Below are 23,282 nucleotides of genomic sequence, written 5' to 3' on the forward strand. Positions count from 1 at the left end.
AAAAGCTAGACACTGATGTACTATATGAGGCGTCCTAACTACTCTTGGGCATATGCCCCATATATTACATATACTGTTGCAGAGATACCTGTTCATTCATGTTCATTGATCCCCTTTTGATAATAGCTAAGAACTGAAACAACCTAGATATCCATCAACTGACGAATGGATAGTGAAAGTGCGGTACATATATACAATGGAATATTATTCGTCTTTGAAGTGAAGGAAAACTTGAAATTCTCAAGTAAATAAGTGGGACTGGAAACAATCATTCTGAATGAGGTAATGCAGCGTCAGAAAGACAAATATTGCATGCTCTGTCTCGTAGCTGGGTGCTACATTTGAAATATTAAACACTCATGCTTCGGGTGGAAAATCCAGAGTGGTCAGGAAACGCCTAAGTGGTCATGGGGGTGGGGTAGAGACTCATGGGAGGGGAGATAGAATGTAGAGATATAAAAGACATAGGGGGAATAATGGAGTAGGAAGGGTTTGATGGGGTTGGGAATGGGAGGACAGGACAGAAGAGGGAGTACAGGGAGAAGTAATAGCACTAAAGACCTTTAGAAAAAGCCATATGGAAACCCACCACTATCGAAGCTTTTTAAAGTATATACATACACATTAATGATCTCTGACGCATAACTGGGCATTGCTCCTACTAGTCACCATAGGTTAGCAACATGAATGCTCAGTGTCAGGAATGGACTTCCTGTGAGATGCTATTGACCAGGACACCCATGTTCCGCAAACAATACTTGTCATCCACCCTCCTCTTTGATACCCACATGAAAGTGATGGTAAACCTATTCGAAAAGTTTTGCGAATAGTTACAAGGGCGATATAAGGAACTTAATGTGATTTCAGGGTATTCACATATTTTTGTTTTATGAAATATCATCTACAAGGTTTCTTTTCAATATGACGTTTTCTGTCTTACAATATTTAATGTACAGGTTCAATATCTCCTAACTTCACGGCCTAATTCATTCTAAGGCATATGGAACTGCATGTATTTGAAAATTCTCCTCCTTCAGCAGACCCACCTTTGTCTTCTCCTTTCTTTCTCACCATTTCTGCACAGTTTTCAGTTCTACGATTGATAAGGGTGCTTACTGATCTCCCTAACACTCCCACTCTGGAACATATGTGTGTCTTTTTCATGATGTAGTTCATACTCAGACAGAGGTTCAGGATAATTTCTGTAACAGACTGGAATTCCTCCTCTGTCCGCTCTCCCGGAATTTGGAAGAAGACCTTGGTCAAGGCCTCAGCAATCGTCTCCCAATGATATCTCGTCATGTCATAAGTTTACTCCTAAATGAAACCCCGGGAAGTTGTGCTGTGTGGGGATGAGGGTCCTTGAATGAAGAAGACCTGATGAGAGATACTGTGTATGACATTGGCTGTGATCATGCTGTTAAATAATAAGCACTTGGGCAGGCCTAAACTGGGTCACTGTTTGGTAATAAAATCTTCTGTGATAATATCTAATCAAAAAACAAAATGCCACTGTAGCAGTTAGAGTGCTCAGTCTCAAGATGTAAGAGTTCTTGAAGTTAAGGTTGCAGTTTTGTGCCTCCTCTTGCTAGGCTTGTGACAGACAACAAGTGCAGAATTGTGAGGAGAATAATTGTGTGGGCTTCTCACATTCTTCAGTAGTGTAGCCCTCTGTCATGTGTTTGACTTCACGTTTAGGCCACCCAATGAAAACAAAGAAATAAGACAGAAATTCCTTCTCACAGAGGAAAATGAGAACTCTGTGATTCTAGGTTGACAAATATTCTTTGCCCTTATGCTTTCAGGGGGCACAGCCCTCCTACAACAACCAGCAACAAAGAAAATGACACAAAGATAGGCCCACATGTCGATCTGATGGAGGGAGGCTATTTCTAAATTGAAGTTTCCTCTTCCCAGAAATGCCAGGTTGACAATTGATGTGAACAAGTACTATGATAGAGAAAAACAAAAACAAAGAACAATCTGCTCAAATAAGGCCAAGACAAAAAAAGATGAAAAGAAGAGGTTGGAACCCCAGAATCTGTTTTGAAAGAACACATTAAATGAAATAAACTCTCCCACAATGCCACACTTGCTTAAAATCTTAACTATGGTTCGCACAAGATGGGGAAACATTCAAATTCCAAGCTATTGAAGGTGGATGCAGTCCTACAGGCCTAAAATTCAGGAGGAGTTGATGGTGGCCCAAAAATGTGAGTCACTGCACAAATCATCTTCAGGACTCAAAAAATGAGGAAACACTGAAAATATAATGACATATTTACTATTCAATATGTTTTAACATGATATAGGAAATGCAATAACATTCTAAATACATAAAGCAAAAAAAAAAAACCAAAAGAACAAAAAACTGAACTTACAAGAGAACTCATACCCTTGCTCTCAGCTTTTCTGTGTGGGCAGCGGAGTGGAAGAGAGGCTTAAAAGACTGCAAAAAGACAATGACAGACAAAGGCCTACAGAAAGCACTGAAAAGGCTGGCAAGATGGCTCCGCAGGTAAAAGCACTTGCCATGAGACCTGACAACATGAGTTCAAGCCCTAGAACCCACAGGGGGCAAAGTGGGAACGCATTCCCAAATGTTGTCCTATGACTTCCATATATATGTCCATTATCACATATATCATTCTCTCTCCCTCTCTCTTTCTCTCATATAAATATATTCAGTGTTTTAATTGCAAAGGGGAGTACATATGAAATAGCTCACAAAAGTCACAGGTTAACACAAACAAAATTCAGGATGCAGGCACATGGCTTAGCCGGTCCCTGTACCAGCTTCATAGACTGGTTTAGAAAATAAATCTCTACAGTCATTGGAAGTTCAGAGAAACTCTGCTCCGTAGCAGTGTCCAGATAAACCCAGCACGGGTGTCGCCAAGAAAATGAAAAGGAATGAGGGCAGCAATTTACAGATCCTGCCGAAACAAGGCACAGATCCTGCCCTTCCTCCCTTCCCCAATTAAGTTCATCATGCTAGCAGAAGGATGGGATCTGGACAGGGACACATCCTGCACTGAATGTCTAGGAAGAGTGGGAAGAATCCAAGTGCACAAAGGAAGAAAGACAGGCACAGGGGAAAGTTCACTACAGAAGAAGGGAGCTAGGCATGGTGGCACACAAGTGTGATTGATCCCAGCTCTCAGGAAATCAACTAGGAAAATTGCTTGAGAGTGGCTAGACTAGACGACATGCTGAGACCTCCTCTGAAAATCTACACTAAAATGGAAGAAGAAATTTAGATCAAAGGAGTTTTCTATTATATTATATAATAATTTCCCATTGATTAAGTCCAAATATAGAAAATATGAAAACCAAGATATTTGACCACATGACTGTTATTTTATTACAACTCTAAACAAGTTACAGAACTAAATATAGTGAAGACTTCCTTAGAAAAAGACTGTTTACCACCATTGACCTCACTAGACAGAAAGGCTATAAACAGAAGGAGTCCACTACCAAGCCACTCTTCCACAGGAAATCCCTGGACTCTGCTATTTCCATGAAGTCTACCAGACAAGGAGAACCCAGTAGCTGCAGCACTGCAGCATTTCAGAGCAGAAAAAATGAAGGAAACCAAAACGAAGGAAACCAAAAAGTATTTTTTATTTTAGCTAATTAATTAATTGTGGGGTGTGTGTGTGTGTGTGTGTGTGTGTGTGTCTATGTGTCTGTGTGCATGTCTTTAAAAGAACAAGGAGAAAACCGTGACAAAACAGGATAACTATTTTATGATGGAAAAAAGTTCTCCAGGAACTAGAGATAATGATATAAAGTTCATTAAGTCTCAGAAGAACCAATATTGCATGTTTTCTCACATCTGTGTGTCTTAGGAATTAGAGGCACATAAAATGATATGTGTACCTGTGACAAGAAAGTAAAAGGGAAACTGTGAGAGGAATAAAGGGACTGGTGGGAAGAGGAGGACTGAGCAAAGGGAGAGTAGCTGGCTAGGAGGGGGATAGGTTCAAAGTATCATATACGGCCATGAAAATGGCCTCGTGCAGCTAGTATAATAAAATAAAATGATGATGATTTCCATCTCTAAAATTAAAATAAAGATCAACACAGAGTGAGAAATTCCAGATCCCATATAGTGAGGCAAAATAACGTGAAAAGGGTGGCAAGATTGACAAAGTATCTAAAACCCCAATGTATAAGACATCCCTGTTATGAACATTTGAGAAAAGATAGAGAAAGGAACAAGACGTGTTCAGAAACTAAATACAAACTCAAGAAAGACAGTAAGACAACAAAATATCCAGCCTGTCTCTATCACAATCATGAGCACAATATGCTGAACAAACCACAGTAACACATTGAAATCTACTAGATGGTGAAGAGCACGCATCTACACCAGAAGGCCAATTTGTTTTAGTATAAGTACAGAAATTTTATTCAGTACACTGACAACTTCAAGGAAAAAGGAATATGATCATTTCAATACATATAGAAACATAATTTAGTAATTTGAAACATGTTCATGGCGTAAAACCAAGTGCAATAAATGCAATAAAACAACTGAAGAAGGAACTTTTCTCAGTGAATTAAGAGCTGAAGTTAGAGGCTGACAAGATGGCTCAGCAGTTCAGAGCACTTGCTGCTGTTGCAAAGGATCTGGGTTGGGTTCCCAAAGAATATTCAATGCCCTCTTCTGGCCTCCAGGGGCACCAGGCTCACACATGGTGCAGGGGCGTACAGTCAGGCTCTCCCAGTGTATACAGAAAATATACAAAGATAAGTATGAGAAAAATGGAAGATGAATATTCAAAAGGAGAAACTGCCAAAGACCCACATAAAGCACCATCATCAGAAAGTATGGATGCATTTTGTACTTTACTTAGTATTATTTAATGTGTATGCTTTGCTTGTGTGTATGTACCTATGTCGTGCAGTGCTCACGGAGGTCACAAGAGGGCCTCAGACCCCACGGAACTGAAGTTATGAAAGGTTGTCAGCTGCCATGTGGGCACTGGGAATGTAACCCGGATCCTCTGGAAGAGCAGCCACTGCTCTTAACAGCCCAGTCATCTCCAGCCCAGAGACGCATGTTTTGAACAACGGAGACAGAAAAAAAGAGAATCCAACACTGATACTCCACTCACTGAAATCAAAGTGCCAGTCAATACAAACAGAACAGGGAAAAAGTGAAAGTGGAGAATGACAAACAAAAATGTCCTCATTCACAAAGCAAAAACAAAAAAAATGCCTGGCATGGTGGCACGTGCCTTTAATCCCAGCACTCAAGAAAGAGACAGAGGCAGAGGGATCACTGTGTGTTCAAGGCCAGCCTAGTCTACATATCGGGTTCCAGGCCAGTTGGGACTACAGGGAGACCCTGTCTCAAAAAGACAGAAAAAAAACAAAAAACAAAAAACGGAATCAGTCACAAATAATACTATTCTTAAATATCTACATTTTCTGAAGTAATTTACAGACTGAACAATATTCGCATTTTAATAATAATTTTCTTCAAAAAAACTGGAAAAACACTGCCCCTAAACAACATCTCAAACAACATATGTACGTATTGACTATACAAACTCTCAAAGCAATTGTGATCAAACAAACCAAGTTTCCTAATTTCATCCTTCAAGTCCACTGAAGAGACAGTAAACCAAGCAGTAGGCAATAACATAGAGTCACAAAACACTGATGATAAAGAAGACTGTGCACCCCAAAAACATAACTGACAATGAAATAACTGGTGATGTAATTCTGTGACACTGTGCCAATAACATGGCTAAAGCCTGGGTTGGAACCCACAGCACTGCAAGAAAACAGAAATAAGACCTACAAATCAGTAAAAGTGATTTTTAAAAGTACCAATTTGTAAATGCACGAGAGATGCAAATTGGTACTTTAAGGAAATGAAAAAGCAAATGGACCCTAGGAGTTTTAGGAACCTGGACTTGTGCTTGGTTAGAGAAATATAAAGGACCTCAGAAATACATTTTCCATACCAAAAAATGGCAAAATTCAGAAATCTGACATTACCAAGTGATAATAAGTAGCCATCAGAGAGGGAAGTATTTTGCTTTGTTAAATGTTTTTCAGATTTCATCTAATTGAAGATTTCCTTGTGTCAAAGTACCCCAAAATCTTGAGCACAAAACTAAAATTGGAATTTCCAGAATAGTGTCTGCTTGTTTGATGTTTGGGGGGTGAGTCTGGGAGACACAGGCTGTCCTGGAAACAGCTGTGTAGTCCAGCTCAGCCTGAGTTCGCAGAGATCTGCCTGATTCTGCCTCCTGAGTGCTGTGCTTAAAGACATGTGCCACCAAGCCTGGCAGAACAGCATTGCTTAGACAGGTCCCAACTAAGAAACATCACAGATGACAATGGACAGGAAGATCAATGAGTAAACCGAGAATACTGTGGTGATGAAATGTGACATGGCCAAATGAGAGAATCCAGGCTGTGCCTGATAATACTGATTCCCACAGAGACACCATGTTGACTAAGCGGTGAGTGAAAGGGTTGGGGAGATTGCACCATTGCTAAGTACATTCCTGTGAGCATAAGGTCTTGAATTCGAACCCCAAAACCCACGGGAAAACATATACGTGGCACTTAGCATGTGCTTATGATGCTAGCTCTGGAAGCAGAGCCAATGGGAGGTCCCTGGGTCTCCCTGGCCAGCTAGCCAAACATACTGGGCAACCTCCAGAAAGAACTCAGGCTCAAAAAATCAGACTGCTCAGTCTTGATCAGTAACACCCTAGATTATCCTCTGGCCTACACACACACACACACACACACACACACACACACACACACACAAAGTCGAGATACAAACACCCCACAACGCAAGTGGTAGACACTACATGCACTGTGAAACAAGTCTGAGACACAGCCTTGCCAGATTGTTCAATGGCCTGTCTCTGAGGTATAAAGTCTCAGAAAACTGAGGTAAAGGAACAGTTTATTCAAACTGAACAATCTCACAGGTCTGAATGAGGAATAGCATGAGAAGGATGTGGGGGCAGGTGCAGTGACTACGGAAAAAGAGTTCTTTATAAAACAGGGGTGCTGTGTATATTTTTCATAATTCGCATATTTTTAGATATTTAAGACATTTGAAGTTTGAAATTGGAACTCACCCTGCCTAGAGTCTACTGACAGCTCACCGCTGTGCCAACCTTGCCCTCAAGACAGTAACGGGCTGGCAAGATGGTTCACAGGATACAGGAGACTGCTGCCAAGGCTGGCGACAGGAGTTCGATCCCAGGACCACACATCCAGGTTGGAAAGAGGGTAAACTAAGACATGGCGTGGTCTAATTGCCACGCATGCGCTGTTCCACGTGCCTGCCCTACGCACGCATGCGCTGTCCCACGTGCCTGCCCTACGCACGCATGCGCTGTCCCACGTGCCTGCCCTACGCACGCATGCGCTGTCCCACGTGCCTGCCCCTACCCACGCATGCGCACTGACATATCCACTTGACGGAAAAGCTGCTAGAAAAGACTACCAAGGTATCTAACCTCCCTCCCTCCCCTGCCTCTACTCCGGGCACCACGTCCTCTTTCTCCACATAGAAACAAAACAACCAGTGGGCCTGTGTGCACAGCATTCAGCCGATTGGCGAGGTGTGTTTTGGAGACCGCCTTCTCTAATCTTCGGGTGTTGGTAAAGCGACTTTGACTTTGTGGAGTGAGGATCCGGCTGAAGGAGGCTGCAGAGGTGAAGGCGGTCACCTATAAGTCTGTTTGGGTCTGGGGTCCAGTTTAGGTGTGAGTGGGGGTCATGGAGCCCCTCGTGGAGTCGGGGCTGAGGCACCTTTTCCCTGTGAGGCCCGTCTTCCGTGTTGGTGCTCCCTGGGGCCTCGGAGAGGAAAATGGAGGGGACTCTCCTGAGCACAGGGGCTTGAGCTGTTGGGGGTGAGGAGCTGGGCCTGAGGAGGAGCCGGTGTGCAGGAGTGGCCTGCAGTGATGAGGAAGCCTGCATGTGCTAGGGGGGCCAAGGAAGGGTAGACATGGGAAGGAGCTGGGTAACAGGAAAGGCTAGGGATGAGGAGAACCGGGGGGGGGCAACAGGAGATGGGAAGACAGGGAGGGGCAGGTGTGTAGGAGAAGCTGGGGGCAAGAAGGAGCTGAGGAAGAGAAAGGGGGCAAATAGGAACTGGGGAACAGTTTAAGGACTGGGACGCTGAGAGCTGGTGGATGGGGAGGGGTTGGATGTCAGGGGGGAGCAGGGCCAGGCTATCCGGGGGGGCGAGGAGAAACTGGGAATCAGAGATGTACGTAGTGTCTAGGAAGGGGTGAGGAGCAAGGAGACCTGGGAACACAGGAGGGGCTAGGACCCTGGGGGCCTGGTGGGTCAGGAAGAGCTGGGGAGCTGTAGTGGAACTAGGTGTTTGGAGGGCCTGGCTAGCTGGAGGGATTATGGATGGTGTGTGTTTGGAAGCAGGGTTTGTGCCCGGAGGTGGGCATGGGCAGGGATGAAGTGCTAGGTGTCCAGGTAGGAACCTGGGAGGTATGGGAGGTTTAGGATGAAGGAGACGTTTGGAACAGACAGGGAGGGGCAGTTGGGGTGTTGGACACTCATGGATGGGTTGAGGGCTGTGTGTCCTTGGTCCTTGGCAAGGACTTGGGGTTAGGCAGCTGCTGGGTCAGGGGACACCAACTTATGCTGTACTTATTCTGTGGCAAATCTTATATCCAGCAGATACAAACCTAAGACCCCTTTTAATTTTCCTCTACTTGTCCAAGTTGATATGTGCAGTTTGGATGTGAGAACAAGGGAGGGCAGGAGGGATGGGGGGTGGGGGAGAGAGAGAGACAGACAGAGACAGAGAGACAGACTGGGAATGACTGAGTGAGCAGGATTTTACTTTGTTGCCCAATACCAGGAATTTCTGTTGCTGTTCTTGTAGTTTTGGGGGGGATGGGGGCAGACAGTGGATGGAACCTGAGTCTTTCAGGTACATCTGTAGAGCTGCAGAATTTTGCTTTTAAGATTTACTTTCCTAGGAACAGTTGATTGGAATACTTGTCATCTATTTGACATCAATATGAATTTTACTTTGTGTATGAGATGCACATTTATCAGGAACTGCCAGAAATGAGACAGAATCATCGAGGGGACAGGTGCAAACACACTTGCAGTCAGTGTTGAACCACCATGATTTGCTGCCTTTTTGCATTGACATTTCATAAATTATTCGCTTTTATCCAATGAAATAAGAATGCTGCTAGCATTTTTTTAAATAATCATCTTTATTTGATCTTATTTGATGTTTTCATATTTTTTCGCTTATTTAAGTGATGACTCTTGAATCAGATCGCTTGAGATATTTGTTTTTCTTTCTGTGTTTTAAACCAGGAACTGTCTAAATATGCTTCCCTGTGGAAGATGGCAGTCTAAGGAATCTGTAAAGCTGCGCGAGGAGGAGGAGTCCTTAACTCTATACTCCTATGTGGAAGATCAAAATCCAAGTGCTGCAGAGGTGATTAGTGCCACTCAAGGTATAAAACATCAAAGTTGGGGGCCAGGGAGGTGGCCAGAGGGGGAAGGTGCTTGTCGGTCAACCTCTAGGACCTGAGTGCGATTTCCAGAACTCACACAGTGGAAGGAGGCAACCTACTCCACCACAAACTTGCCCTCCGACCTCTACGCTGATGTTGTGGAATGTGTACACACAAACATACACAGGGGACACCCACTCTTACATATATGCATCACACAAACACACACACGCACACACACACACACACACACACACACAGAGCTAGAGGGAAGAATGTTAAAAAATTAATCTATTTTTTTAAGTTTTAGAAAATATTTTATTTATTTTTACCTTATGTGTACGAGTGTATTGCCTGCATGTATGTGAGTGCACCCGTGTCATACAATGCATGCCACAGAGGTCAGAAGAGGGCTTCCAATTCCCCTGGACCTGGAGTTAAGGATGGTTCGTAGCCGCCATGTGGGTGCTGGGAATCGAACCCAGGTCCTCTGCAAGAGCAGTCAGTGCTCTTAACCGCTGAGCCACCTCTCCATCCCCATAAATTAATCTAGTTTAATGAAATAAAATGTTGGGTTTAGTGATATCTCCTAGTTCCTTTCTTGTGAAACTAGTACACTTAAAACTTGTTAAATATTTCCATGTACATTTTCATTTGATCTTCTGAGACCTGTATCTGATTTCTAGAAATTCGTGTAGCGTATCTTGCCTTTGGATTTCTAATGTGTTGATTTCATTAGCCCGTAATTTACTATGAACCTATGCCAAAAATCTTGAATATTTGTTCCTGTAGTTGCTCTAGAATTGTGTGAATTTCATCTAACATTCAAGGGAAATTTTGCATTTATACGTTTTGTCTTTTTAGACAGAGTCTCCCTGGAGCCACAGTAGTGCCTGAAAATCACTATGTAGACAAGGCTGGCCTTGATCTCACAGAGATCTGCTTGCCTGTGTCTCCTGAGTGCTGGAATTAAAGGCCTGCACCACCATGCCTGGCCCTATTTATACTTTTTTTGTGTGATAAGATTATGTTGGCAAATTTCTGAAAGAGCCCCCATATAAAGATTCTATTTCATTACTATTTATCAAAAGCATACTTATTTCAGAAATCATTCATGATTTTCTTTTAACTGTCAACACAGAACTGAGTTCATCCATTGATGCAACTGCTGCCCATGGGAAGAAAAGTCCTGTAGGACTGCATGGCGATCTGGGGTAATATATTAAGAATAGTTTTGCCTGTTGAATAATTTACATCAAGGAATATTTGTTTTGGTGGAGGAACAAATTGTGCATATGAAATATTGGCCATTCTTTATTTCTTCCAATCTAGCAATTACAGCTTTTGAAACTAAGTAGTTTTGCTATTCTAGATACCCAACTGAATGCTTTCTGCATGATGGACAAATGATCTGTAACTGAACCACACTGCAACATTTAAATTTCTGAATATAATTTATTCACAGGGCTAAGGTGGAGGTTATGCTTGGAAGACTTGCAGGTATGGTGTTGAAGATAATTACACTTTTATAGACTTGTTTACAATTATATTGTTATTTGTATAAAGCTATGTTAATCAGTATACAATTTGCCTGTTATTTAATGCTTACTTGTTCATTGAATTTTGTCTAAATATTGCTGATTTACCATCATAAATGTTCTTAATATTTTCCACTGGAAAGAAAATTAAAAATAATGCCTTTATTGTCGGGAGCCATGCTTGCCATAAGCATTGGAAATTAGGAGAGTGCTGCTTTAAGAGTTTCTGAGCTCTCTGCTTCAGCGGTCAGAGCTGACAGGCTGTACCTGCATGATAAATCAGGTCTTCTAGAAAGTTAGTTTCAGTTCGGTCTGCGGGCACCGAAAGATGCAGCTACATGCTGTATCCATAGTTACCTTTTTGTTTCTGTTAGAAAAATCACCTTAGCGACCCCCAACTCCTAGTCATACAAAAAGGAGCTGTGAGAACCCCAGAAGGAGTTGTTTCTGAAGATCACTCCCCAACCTGTACCTGCCTTCCTTAAAATAAATTCCTCGTATAACTTCAGGCTTTTGTCTGAGTGTCTTTCTTGTTGAAGACCCAAGCCTGGTGGGCTTGGGGGGCATTCAACACTTTATTCATGTGTGATATTAATGGAATTTTGGAAGAAAACAAATAGGAAAATTCTTTATACTACCTTGTATAGATTAAGTGATGTACAGACTACACACACACAGAGAGAGAGAGACAGAGATAGAGAGACAGAGAAAGGGAGAGATTAGATTCTCGCTGACTCTATATTGCACTTTTCAATTTACACAGTTTGCTTTTTAGTTTTTCTGTCTAGTTTTCCTGTGCTCCTTCCTTTGTGGTAGACAGTGAAAAATTAAAGCCTCTAAAGTAACAGTTCCTTACTGTTTTTATTCTAATAAATTATGGAATTGAAAGTGAGAAACAACTTTGAGAATCAGTGAAAGATTTGTAGACAAAAGCACCAATGGTAAACTGTTATTACAAACTACCTGAAATTTATTTATTTGTATGAGTGCTTTGCTCTAAATAGTAGAGAAAATGCCCAACAAAGGTTTGAACATCTGTTAATAATAATGAAAATTACGAGTGTGGAGATACTGGGCCAGACTCACCACCTGAACTACACCACCACCTTCTCACTGACTGTTTCATGATTTCTAACAACGATTCAGGGAAACGTATCCTTGCAGGGGGATCTTTTTTACACATTTAGAAGTAGCTAACTAGTTATATGTGTGTACACACACACACGCACACACACACATACACACATATCAAACTAATATTTCCTTGGTCACAAAGAAGGGGAAGTTTCCACTTCTGTGTTTTGTTTTGTTTTGGGTTTTTTTAATGGTTCATTTTTATCATCTTAGAATGCAAGGCCTTATTTCAGGAAAATCTAAATTTGCATATGGTTATCCCAAATGACTGGAAGCTTCTACAAATGTTTCATATTTCACAGTTTTGGATTTGGAATGTTTCCGTAGGTTTGCTGATTAAAAATCTTTGGTTAGAAATTTCAAAATCCTAAGTGCTCTACAATATGAAACTTGATCTGGCCTCATGTTGGTGCTTTATTTTTTTATTTTACGTTTGGATCATTGCCAAAGTATGTGGCCTCAGCTGGCCTGGAACGTTCTGTGGAGACCAGGCTTGCCTCAAACTCACAGAGATCCACCTGCCTCTGCCTCCCTATTGCTGGGGTAAAAGCTGTGATCCAATATACTCAGCTGGAGTGATCTTGAAATGTAGTTTTAATTCTCTTGACACTGATAAATGAACATCACTCATACTGACAATTACTTCAGAGTGTGGGAACATCATTTTCTTCACCACTGACTTTTAATGAACATTTGTTTCCTATGTAGTTGACATTAACAGGGCTCTTGATGCAAGGCGACAAAGAAAGGAAAAGCGTTCTGAGTGTGTCAGAGACTGTTACAACAAAATCAAACTAATTTGGGAAACACAACAAGACCAAATGTGAGTCTGCTTTTTCACAGCCATGTTCATATCAATTCTTTCTGTGTATTTTTTTAATAGGGTTCCCCTGGTGTAGCAGCTGGCCTAGAACTCACTATGTATGCCAGGCTGCCCTTGATCTCACAGAGATCTGCCTGTCTCTGCCTTTACTTCCCGAGTGCTGGGATGAAAGGCCGGCACCACCAGGGGCACAGCTCTTTGTATCCGTCTTAATATATATTATTGTAAATTATGAAAATTATTACTGTGTTCTATTTAGTGGAGTCTCTACTGAAAATGTTTCACTGAACTTTTCTCTAGGCAGGTATATCCTTGACCTCCAGACTTGATAGTTAGTATTGAGATATGGTTTACAGAATTCAGTGAAATTGACTTTTCTCACCTTTAGAAAAAAGCAACATGTGTTACTACTTGTATTTTATTTTTATTTTATGTGTGCAAGCATTTTAATTACATCCACGTGTAGCATGCTGTCGGAGGTCAAAGACCAGGATAGATCACTTGGAACTGGAGTTACCGATGGTTGTTAGCCATGTTGGTGCTGGAAACCGATCCCAGGGCCTCTGCAACAGCAGCGTGCTCTTAACCACTGAACCTTCTCTCCGGCCTGTGGTTTTAAAATTTTAAATGCCTTTTGTATTCGGTCTAGAAGAAATCTAAACACAATTCAGTTAGTTACACTAGAAACTAATAATTGCCTTGTAGTTAACTATATGTTATCTACAAAGAGGGCAAGTATTATGTGTTAACACTTAGGCCTTTCTTTGAGATAAATCTTGTCTGTGCCAAAATGGGGAGTGCAGAGCATAGTGAAATATTTTGACTTAGAAGTGTATATTCAGTAAGAAAATGGAAAAGAAACCTGATGGGGATGAACTAGTTTTTCAGGAAAATTGACATGTATAATCAGGCTTCCCTAGTTTTGAAGACATTGTATTACAGAGGACTTTACTATTAGTTAAGAAAAAGTACTTCCAGAATCAACATAAATCTACTTTTAATTCTGTTTCCCGTCAGAATATTTAAGCTGCTAAAATTTCCTCTTGATAGTATAATACTATGCCAGTTCAGTCTCGTTTTACAGGTTCATTTCATACTGGTAGAAAATGAGACAGCATTCATTATTATGTTTTACAGACAGAAGCTTAATGAAGACTATTCCAAGAAGTTTACAGCTCTGGTTCAGCCTTGGAATTTGGATTTGCAGGAAATTAAGGAAAAAGAAGAAAAACTAATGGTTGGTATCACATTTAATTTACTGGTAGAAAGTATTCTCCAGTAGGAATAGAGACACTAAACTCATATCAGTTGCATGGAACTGACTTCTGGGCTAGTCCTGTTGAACGGTAAACCACTGAAGCATAGGTGCAGGCCACACCCCAAGGATGCTGTTGCTCCGACTATATCAGTTCCTTTTTATATCTAGTTCGAGTCTTGCAGTTCAAGTCACAACATTCTGTCAAAAGATGAAGATAATAGTGTTGGTTTATATAAAAAGAAACCAGAGGAACATTAGCTTCAGTCACAGGGGATAAGGCACTGTTGCCTCCCATAGTGCTCTTGGCTCTGCTGCTTCTTAGTGGCGTTCCTTTATGTGAGAAGTTAATGCTTCCTCTTCTAGACTTAATACTACCTTAATAACTGGAGTGGACCGACACGACACCTTCATTTTCAAAACGTTTGGCAGAAAACTGTGGGTAGTATGATGGAATCAGGCTACATCATTGCGCCATTTCTGAACAAATCAAAGTAGTCAGAACATCACTTAGATTTCTGTCTTTGTAGCACAATTACTGAAGCCAGGACCATGTGCAAGCTAGGCGAGCACCCTGCAGCTAGACTACAGCACCAGCCCAGAGAAAGGCAACTGCGAATGGTGAGATTTGTGTAAACTCACCACATCAGGGAGATAAATGGGAGACACTTTCATACACTCTGTTGTTCCATTTACATTTACAATTAGAATGTTTCTTTTTCACTTTTTTTATTGAATTATACACATTTTATCACAACCCATGTTCCTTTCATAGCCAATTATATTGGAGTTGGTTGGTCAGGTCAGTTCCAGAAATGTTCATTTTGATATGTACAGGACAGCGATTCCTGGAAATGATCAGTACAACACTAGAATCTGAGTGCAGAGAGCGGAAGAAAGATCCTGACTAAAGACACAGATGAGAATACTTTGCTTGAGCGCAGAATAAATCACAATCATGGGATCAGAGTAGAAAGAGAAGGGTTGTAATGTAAATGAGGAATCTTAAGACATACCATCCAGAGGATGTCAATATTCTGAGCTCCAGGAGCTGAGGGGGCAGAGTGAAGGGCAGAGAGAAAAAGATGTGGCCAAGTAGAAAATAATGTACTCCAACGAAGGAAAATGTTTAAAAGAAGATGCTGCTGATAGGTGGAATGAAGTAGGATGGACACGTGGAGGGTTTTGATGTTGAGAAACAATGATTTCTGTAGAAAAGTGGCTGCAAAATAATTAGAATGAGTACAAGGCAGAAAAGGAAAGAAAGTAATGTGATATCATCGGCACAAAAGAAACCAAGGCATATTTGGCACAGTTCTCATTTTATGTATTTATGTATGTACGTTTGATTTTGTGTGTGTGTGTGTGTGTGTGTGTGTGTGTGTGTGTGTGTGCACGCTTATATATGTGTGTGTGTTTTTGTGTGTGTGTGTGTGTGTGTGTGTGTGTGTGTGTGTGTGTGTGTATAGCATCTCCCTGTAGTCCCAGGAGGACTGGAAGTCACTATGTGGACCAAGGTCACCTGGATCTCACAGAGATCTGTCTGCTTCTGAGTCCAGGTTGCTGATATGTTTCCCATGGCCCCAGGGATTTTTTTTAACATATTTAAAATGTTTTGTATATGCTACACAAGTTTATGTAGTCATCTTTATTTTCATTTATTGTGATAAAGGAAATTGGAAGCTTGGACCTTTGCATTCTGCTGACCTGTATCCCAACGGTCTTTTTCATATATTTGTGTGTGTGTGTGTGTGTGTGTGTGTGTGTGTGTGTGTATTGCCTGCATGTAGGTAAGTTCACCCGCATCGTGCAGTGCCCACAGAGGATAGAAGAGACTGTCATATCCCCTGGAACTGGAGTTATGGAACTGGAGTTACGGAGTTATGGTTGTTAGCTTCCATGTGGGTACTGGGATTTGGACCCGGGTCTTCTGCCAGAACAATGTTCTTACCTGCTGAGCCATCTCTCCAGCCACTCCCTTTATATTTTAAAGCTTGGTCTTTTTATGTTACCCAGGCTGGCTGTGAACTTCTAAGAACTCACTCCCCATTCCTCCCAACAGCTGAGATTCTTACTGGCCATTGCCATCAGGCTCAGATAGAGGACAAATACAAAACACTAGAGAGAATGCGCATTTTGCTTAATGATTAAAAATGGATGGGAGGTGTGAAGAGATTAGAATTATTCGGAACAAGTACAGTACATCCTGGGAAAAAGGAAAGTAGAGCATAGACAGTTGTAGGTGTCCCATACATGTGATGGGAGGACGAACCTTCTCCTTGGATTGCTTCTGTGTGTTTAGTGAAATAAAGTCATCTGATGGTGACAGTGTTGCCAGCAGACGAACTAGCTAGGGTTTAAATTTCTGAGCCTGAGATGTAGCCAAATAAATGTGACAGTTAGAAGAGAATGGCTAGCCAGGTGTGGTGGTGCACTCCTTTAATCCCCCCTCTTGGAGGCTGGACTGGTGGATCTCTGTGAGATCGAGACCAACCTGGTCTACATAATGAGTTTCGGGGCCGTATTCAGTTAGAGGGAGACCCTGCCTCAAAAAGACCAGAAGACATGGGGACTACTTAGCTACTTATAGAGGCCAAAGAATAATTGTACTGATTTTCTATAGCTTTAACCTGGCAACAAATTTTAAAACCACAGGAGTAGGGGTGACCATGAAATGAGGCAGCATGCAAGGATTGTTGGACTTGATGGATTATTTTGTGGTAGTAATAAAAAGATACGTGCTGAGTGATTGAATACATGACATGGAGAAAGAGTTTGTTGAGGCCATGGATTCTAGAAACAGTGTTTGGAATCCAATTCCATATCATCATGTGATCAAAGCTCACTCTAAAATAATGAACAAATAGTTTGCGGCCGTGCCACAGTTTAATCATCTTCGACAACGATTGGTGTGTCCCTATATGCATGTTTCGAAGATTGGGTGATGTTTTTCATGCAATAAATGTGCTTTCATGATTTAAAAGCGGCAGCTGGCACATGGCTAATGTATTTTTACCAGGATAAATACTGTCAAGATATCAAGTCACTGGTTACAGCAGAATCTAGAGTAGTAGGTACGTAGGTGAAGGGATGCAGAAGGAGAGTCATCAAAATCATGGGTGAAGAATGACCAGGGTACTACAGGACAGCCGTTATCGGGATACCACGTGTTTACACATGGAAATTTCCAGGATTGAGTGATGTCTGGAAAATGAAATTTCCTACTCGTTCTGGTGTGGTAGTGCACGCCAGTGATCTCAGCTATTTAGAAAGCTGAGGAAGGAGAATCAAAAGTGCCGGCCACAAAGTGCAACTTAGTGAGAACATGTCTGCCGGTTGTGGAAAGAGGGAAAGAAACCTTTTCCAGAGAATGACTGGGGCATGATATCGAGTTAGTCGTAACGGTTGATAGAGCAGGATGATGAAGGCATTTATTCCATAACTCTTCCTTTTCAGTTCAAGGCAGACTTTTTCTTTACTACATTTAAGGTTTTTGAAAATTGTAATTTCTTTTTTTTTTTGTTTAAGTCCATATTTTATAGTTTCCTTTAAAATAATATTTATTCATAAATTTTTCTCCAATAACCCAGGCTTTTCTTTACATTCAATCATTATTTACCTTCAGTTCTTTTTTAATTGAGTTTGAGTATTCCATACACAGCATCTTAATCATCTTTATACCCCTTTCACCGTCAGCACCATTCCATACCCCTTCCCCTACCTCCCCTACTGGATTTCTTACATCTGTCACTTATGTCAAGGCCTATCAAGTCAAGTTAGTGTCCCCTGAAGTCCCACAGGGCAAGTTCATCCACTGGGGTCTAGTCAACCTACCTAGAGTTACTCCCTTAAAGCTTTTAGAACTTAGCTTAGAGCTCTGACAGAGAGTGCTTGTATGTCATAGGTGAGGCCCACCCACATCGTTTCAACAAATTGTTACAGGTTTTCATTTTGTATTTGTAGAATGACATTCAAAAAAAGGAAAGGATTTTTCGGCAATCTACTGTTGTTCAGAACCAGCAACTGGAAGCAATTATACATGTTCATGATAAGTTCTTAAAGGTATGTTGTAAAACATAACAGTATGTTCTTATAAAATACAATTCACATTTATTTCTAGAAGGCTATGAAAGAAGAATTTTCATAGTATATGAAAATTAAGATGTTTTTTCCATTCTGAGTTAATTATATCGGTCTAACATAATGACCATATGTTTACGATTCTAATGTTGTGGTTGCTGATCAAGACAGAATATGATAAATTGGGAATCATCCACAGAAATAGAGAAGACTCACATCATAGGCAAGACATACGTCATACATTTAGTCATCCTGCTCAGTTTAACTGAAAACAGCAAGTGGATGCATCAGTTCCGTGGCCTTTTGTCTTTGTAATTCCGGTGTATGTGAAATAAGAAGGACTAAATTAAACGAATTTATTCTATATTTAAAATGGAGCACAGTAGAATTTCCTGGGACATCAGTGGTTAGAATAATTATGACGACCAAAATGAGTTTATATCTTACATTATACTCACATGTATTAGACTATTACATGTAAATATTAGAAATTTGCAAATTGAGAATGGTCTACTGGTATATTAACCAAGTTGAGGTATACACTAATAATTTCTAAGCCAAGAACTTAAAATAACTTGTGGCTAAGGAGACAGTTCAGCATTTATGAAGGCTGGTTACTCTTCTCAAGGACACAGGATCAGTTCGCAGCAACCATACGGTAGATAGCACCCATGTGTAACCCCATGTCATGGACCAGATGTCCTCTTCTGACCTCCACGGGCATTGCATACATGTAGTTCACTTAAAAACATGCATATAAAACGTTCATACACATAAAATTAAAATAATGGTATTTTAATACTTTTGAATTCATTTTAAGAATTTATAAGTATGGTTATTCAGCAAACATTACTATTATTCTATGAACTTCAGTATAATTTGAGGGGGAAAGGGTCTCACTGCATAGACATGGATGGCCTGCACCTCCTCACGTTCAGGCTGGCCTAGAACTCACAGAGACCTGTCTGCCTCTGCCTCCTGAGTGCTGGGACTAAAGAACTCCACTACTTTATTGGGCTAGTATAATTTTTATTTCTCCCTATCCTTTGTTTTCACACTTTGTTACTACTACAATTCTACCACTTTTATCTCCCTAATGCTTCCTTGTTTTGTTAATTCCTCCTGTTGGACCACAGCTCCTTCTTTGTCTGTAATTTCATATTCTCATCCTCCTTTATTTAAAACACTGTGAGAACTCTTCACGGTTCCCTCTGTTCCTCAGGCCATCCTTCATAGGTCAGCCACGTGTTTCTGAAATATCTCTTACTTTTCACACATCTTTTTGTATCTTCCCATGCTATACTCCGAAGATCTCCCATGACAGGCATCTCTTTGGAAGCTTCCTTGATTGTACTTCTCCATCAATCCCACATCTCTACATAACTGCTGTCTGAATCTACTAACTGTGTACTTTCACGTTTTGGTTGTAGTCCCCCCTCCCCCCTGAAAAAAAAACCCACATGATTTTAATTCCTTTTCATTTCTTGAAATATGGACCTTTGCAAAGTAATTTAGAAGCATTCCCCACTTTCTACTTCTTACTTACAAGAAAGTACCTTTTCATTCCCGATATCAACTTTTTCCCTTTTTTTTTTTTTTTGTTTTGTTTAAATGTGACTTCTCGTTGGAAAAAGACCAATCGTGTGATCCGTTTTGGCATTCTCCATAGCACTTCACATAGTACATGTCACATGGTTAGAGATAAGGTTATTTGTGCTGAGTGATTAGTAAAGATTTCAAATTTAAGTTATGTCACTGGGTGTACAGGCGCATGCACATATCTTCAGTATCAGAGGGATGGAGACATATAGATGGTGTATTAGTCACTTTTCTGTTGCTGTGATAGAAACACTGACCCGAGCAACTTATAGAAGGAAGAGTTTAGTTGAGCTTATGGTTCCAAGCGAATTATAGGCCATCATGGCAGGGAGGCATGGTGGCTGCAGGTGGCTGGACCAGGAGAAGCAGAAGCTAAGCTCTCAGATCATCACACAGGCACAGGAAGCAAGAGAGCAACTGGAGATCTGGCAAGGCTTAAGAACTCTCTAAGCCTACCCCCAGTGACGTACTTCCTCCAGGATAGCCACACCTTCTAAAACCTCCCAATACAGCGCCATCAACTGGGGACAAAAAGTCCAAACACTTGGAGCCTATGGGGGACATTTTCATTCAAACCACCACAGATGGATAGCTGAAGGCTGGCTTGGCCCATAAACTGAGACCCTGTCTCATAAGACAAACACACAGGCATGTGAATTGTTTTTAACAAATTGAAATAATTGTTCACAGCACAGATCATTTTTCCTTTAGTACATTTATGCCACACTGACTTTTAAGTAGATTGTAACCTAGTGTTTGATAAGATTACTGTAAGGGTTCACCTAAGTTATGAGATTTGCTGAGAAGACCCTGTAGCTTTCTTATCTGCACATCTCCTCATGCCATTTTGCTTTGTCTAAAGAGAACAACTCTGTGTTGCAGAGACTAGCCTCAAGCTCTCAATCCTCCCAGTTGAGCTGGCAGAGTGGGTGCCACTATGCCTAGCTTTTCCCAACCATCTTGACCTTAGTACTTCATTAAAACATTACTGACCAAAGTGCACGACACTAATTTTGTACCTTCTGTAATTACATTTCATTCATGTTTGAAATATGTTACTTCTTAACTCTTGAATGTTTGGTCTTGCTGAATTACGTAGAATTCTTTTACTTTTAAGAAATAATGTGAATTGCTTGAATATTTAAAAATAGGCTTTTAAAAATGTATTTTCTAGTATAGAATATGTAGACGAAAAATTACATAAATCTACTCAATTGCATAACTATAGTAAACTTTTGTGTTTTAGGATTTGGCTGAGATGGAGAAAAATAATGACAATGTTGTTGGTATCCAAAGCAGATTCAAAGAAGAAATGATGAAATTACAAAGACAACTAATGGAAGAAATTGTAAGTTACATTTCAAATTGGAAAGGTGGATTAATGGAAGCACTAAAATGTTTTATTCCCTGTTGCATGAAAGTCATTGAACCAGAAAATAAACACGTTTACTCTTTCCGTTTCTTAAAGAGCAACAGCAAAGACTTGGCAAGTGTTCCTCAGACCCCTCAGTCCCTGTTACCTTGATGAGATGATCCGTTGAAGAAGGAGCTCGAACCTAAGTGGTGAAATTCAAATGTCAGCCAAGAAAATGTTTAGATAAGAAATTTTGGTTGAAATGTTAACGTTTTTATTCATGACCTTGTTTATCTTTCTTCTTTTCCAAACAATATCCAGTTAAGGCACTATCCACTACTCCCCTAGGTTAAGCTTTCAGCTCTTCTGTTATGCTAGTGAATTTTTATCTCTGGCAATGGTAATTATCAATAAAGTATAAATTTAGATTTTGCCACAGTGTATCTTTCATTACCCAAGGTACAGAGTTCAGTTTCAGAAGTTTACATTGGTCTGTTTCATTTATTTTACTGACTGGTTCTCATCTTGTCTCTGGGATTGCTGTCCAAGTTTTGGGCTCAAGAGATCCTCACACCTCAGCCTCCCAACTAGCTCAGGCTCTACAGGTGGGCACTACCCTGCCTGGCTTGCATTCTTCTTCTTAAAGGAAAACCTCTCCGAAATCTAGTTCCCATGCTGAATAAACTGCATCACCCATTTGAATAAAAGAAAACATTCTTGTATTCACTTGGTAAATTCATTAAAGAAATTGAGCTTAGGTCCTGGAATTAAATAGGCAAGGCAATAATGAAACTGAGAAGACTTACACATTTCACTTTGAAGACACGGATTTGGGAATGGTGTTCACACACACATCAAAATATCTTTTCCAATAGGTTTCGTCTACAGTTAAATGGAACATGCCTTAGTAATTAATGGTTAAGAGCACATCATGATATAGCTTGTTCGTATAGTACTTGCACAGCATCTGTAGCCCTGGGTTTAATTCTTAACATTGCCCCCCCCACCAAAGTAAAAGGCTAGTTTCAAAGGCTTCTTATAATATTGCCATTGTGATGGGATCAACAAAACAGCATATATGTGCTCCCACACCTGTGCTCTTGTACTTTGACACACATGGAAAAACGCATATGCAAGAACACATCACATAGGAAGGCGTGCACACATGCAGATTTAAACTTTTTTTCCCTCAAATTGCCTACAGTGAAACCATTATAACATGCAATGCTAATAGGAGAGAAACTGACTTTTCTTACTTTTTCATATTTAACGTGTTGTTGTTTAACTTTTTCATTGAACGTGTTGCCACCAGGTAGACTACTGGCTAAAGTTAAAACTTTTTCATGCTTGTGATTTAGTCAAGTAAATGACTGGCAGGGTATATGCCTGTAATCCTAGAAACTGTGGATGCTGATGCAGGAGGATCAGGAGTTCTAGGTCTGGTAGTGCAAGACAGCAAAACCTAGTCTGGAAAACTTTTGTTTCATAATGACTGGCAGGGTGACTGTATTGCGTAATAGCGTAAAACTATGATTCTCCTTCCCTTAGCAGCTATCAATTGCCTGTAGTTCTTGAAATAGAGGTGGAACCTTGTGAAAACTCCTCCATCCACACTGGCATGTCAACTGGTGGCATCATTATGCAGGTCTTGCTTAAGAAAGCATATTGTTGAGCATTCAGGAATTCAGCTGCTCTGTCTAATAGAATATCCACGTGGTTATCCCTAAACACATATATAAACAAGCACCACTAAATGGACTTGGTAAATCCAAAAATCAAAGAGAGGTCATAAAATTGAGAGGAAGAATGTGGAAGTGTTGGGGGTGGGGAGAGGGGTGGAAATGATGTAAATATAGTATACTCGTGCATGAAATTCTTAAAAAAATAAATAAAACGTACAAATTTTGTAAACACAGTCATAATAGCTGTTCAAACAAAATGTTAAAGATACAAGCTCAAAAACTGTTTTAAGTTTCGTATGGAATTGTTTTTGCTAAATTTAAATTTT

The sequence above is a fragment of the Nannospalax galili genome, unplaced genomic scaffold, assembly GCF_000622305.1.
Source record: "Nannospalax galili isolate Female #2095 unplaced genomic scaffold, S.galili_v1.0 scaffold2355, whole genome shotgun sequence".
Taxonomy (NCBI): domain Eukaryota; kingdom Metazoa; phylum Chordata; class Mammalia; order Rodentia; family Spalacidae; genus Nannospalax; species Nannospalax galili.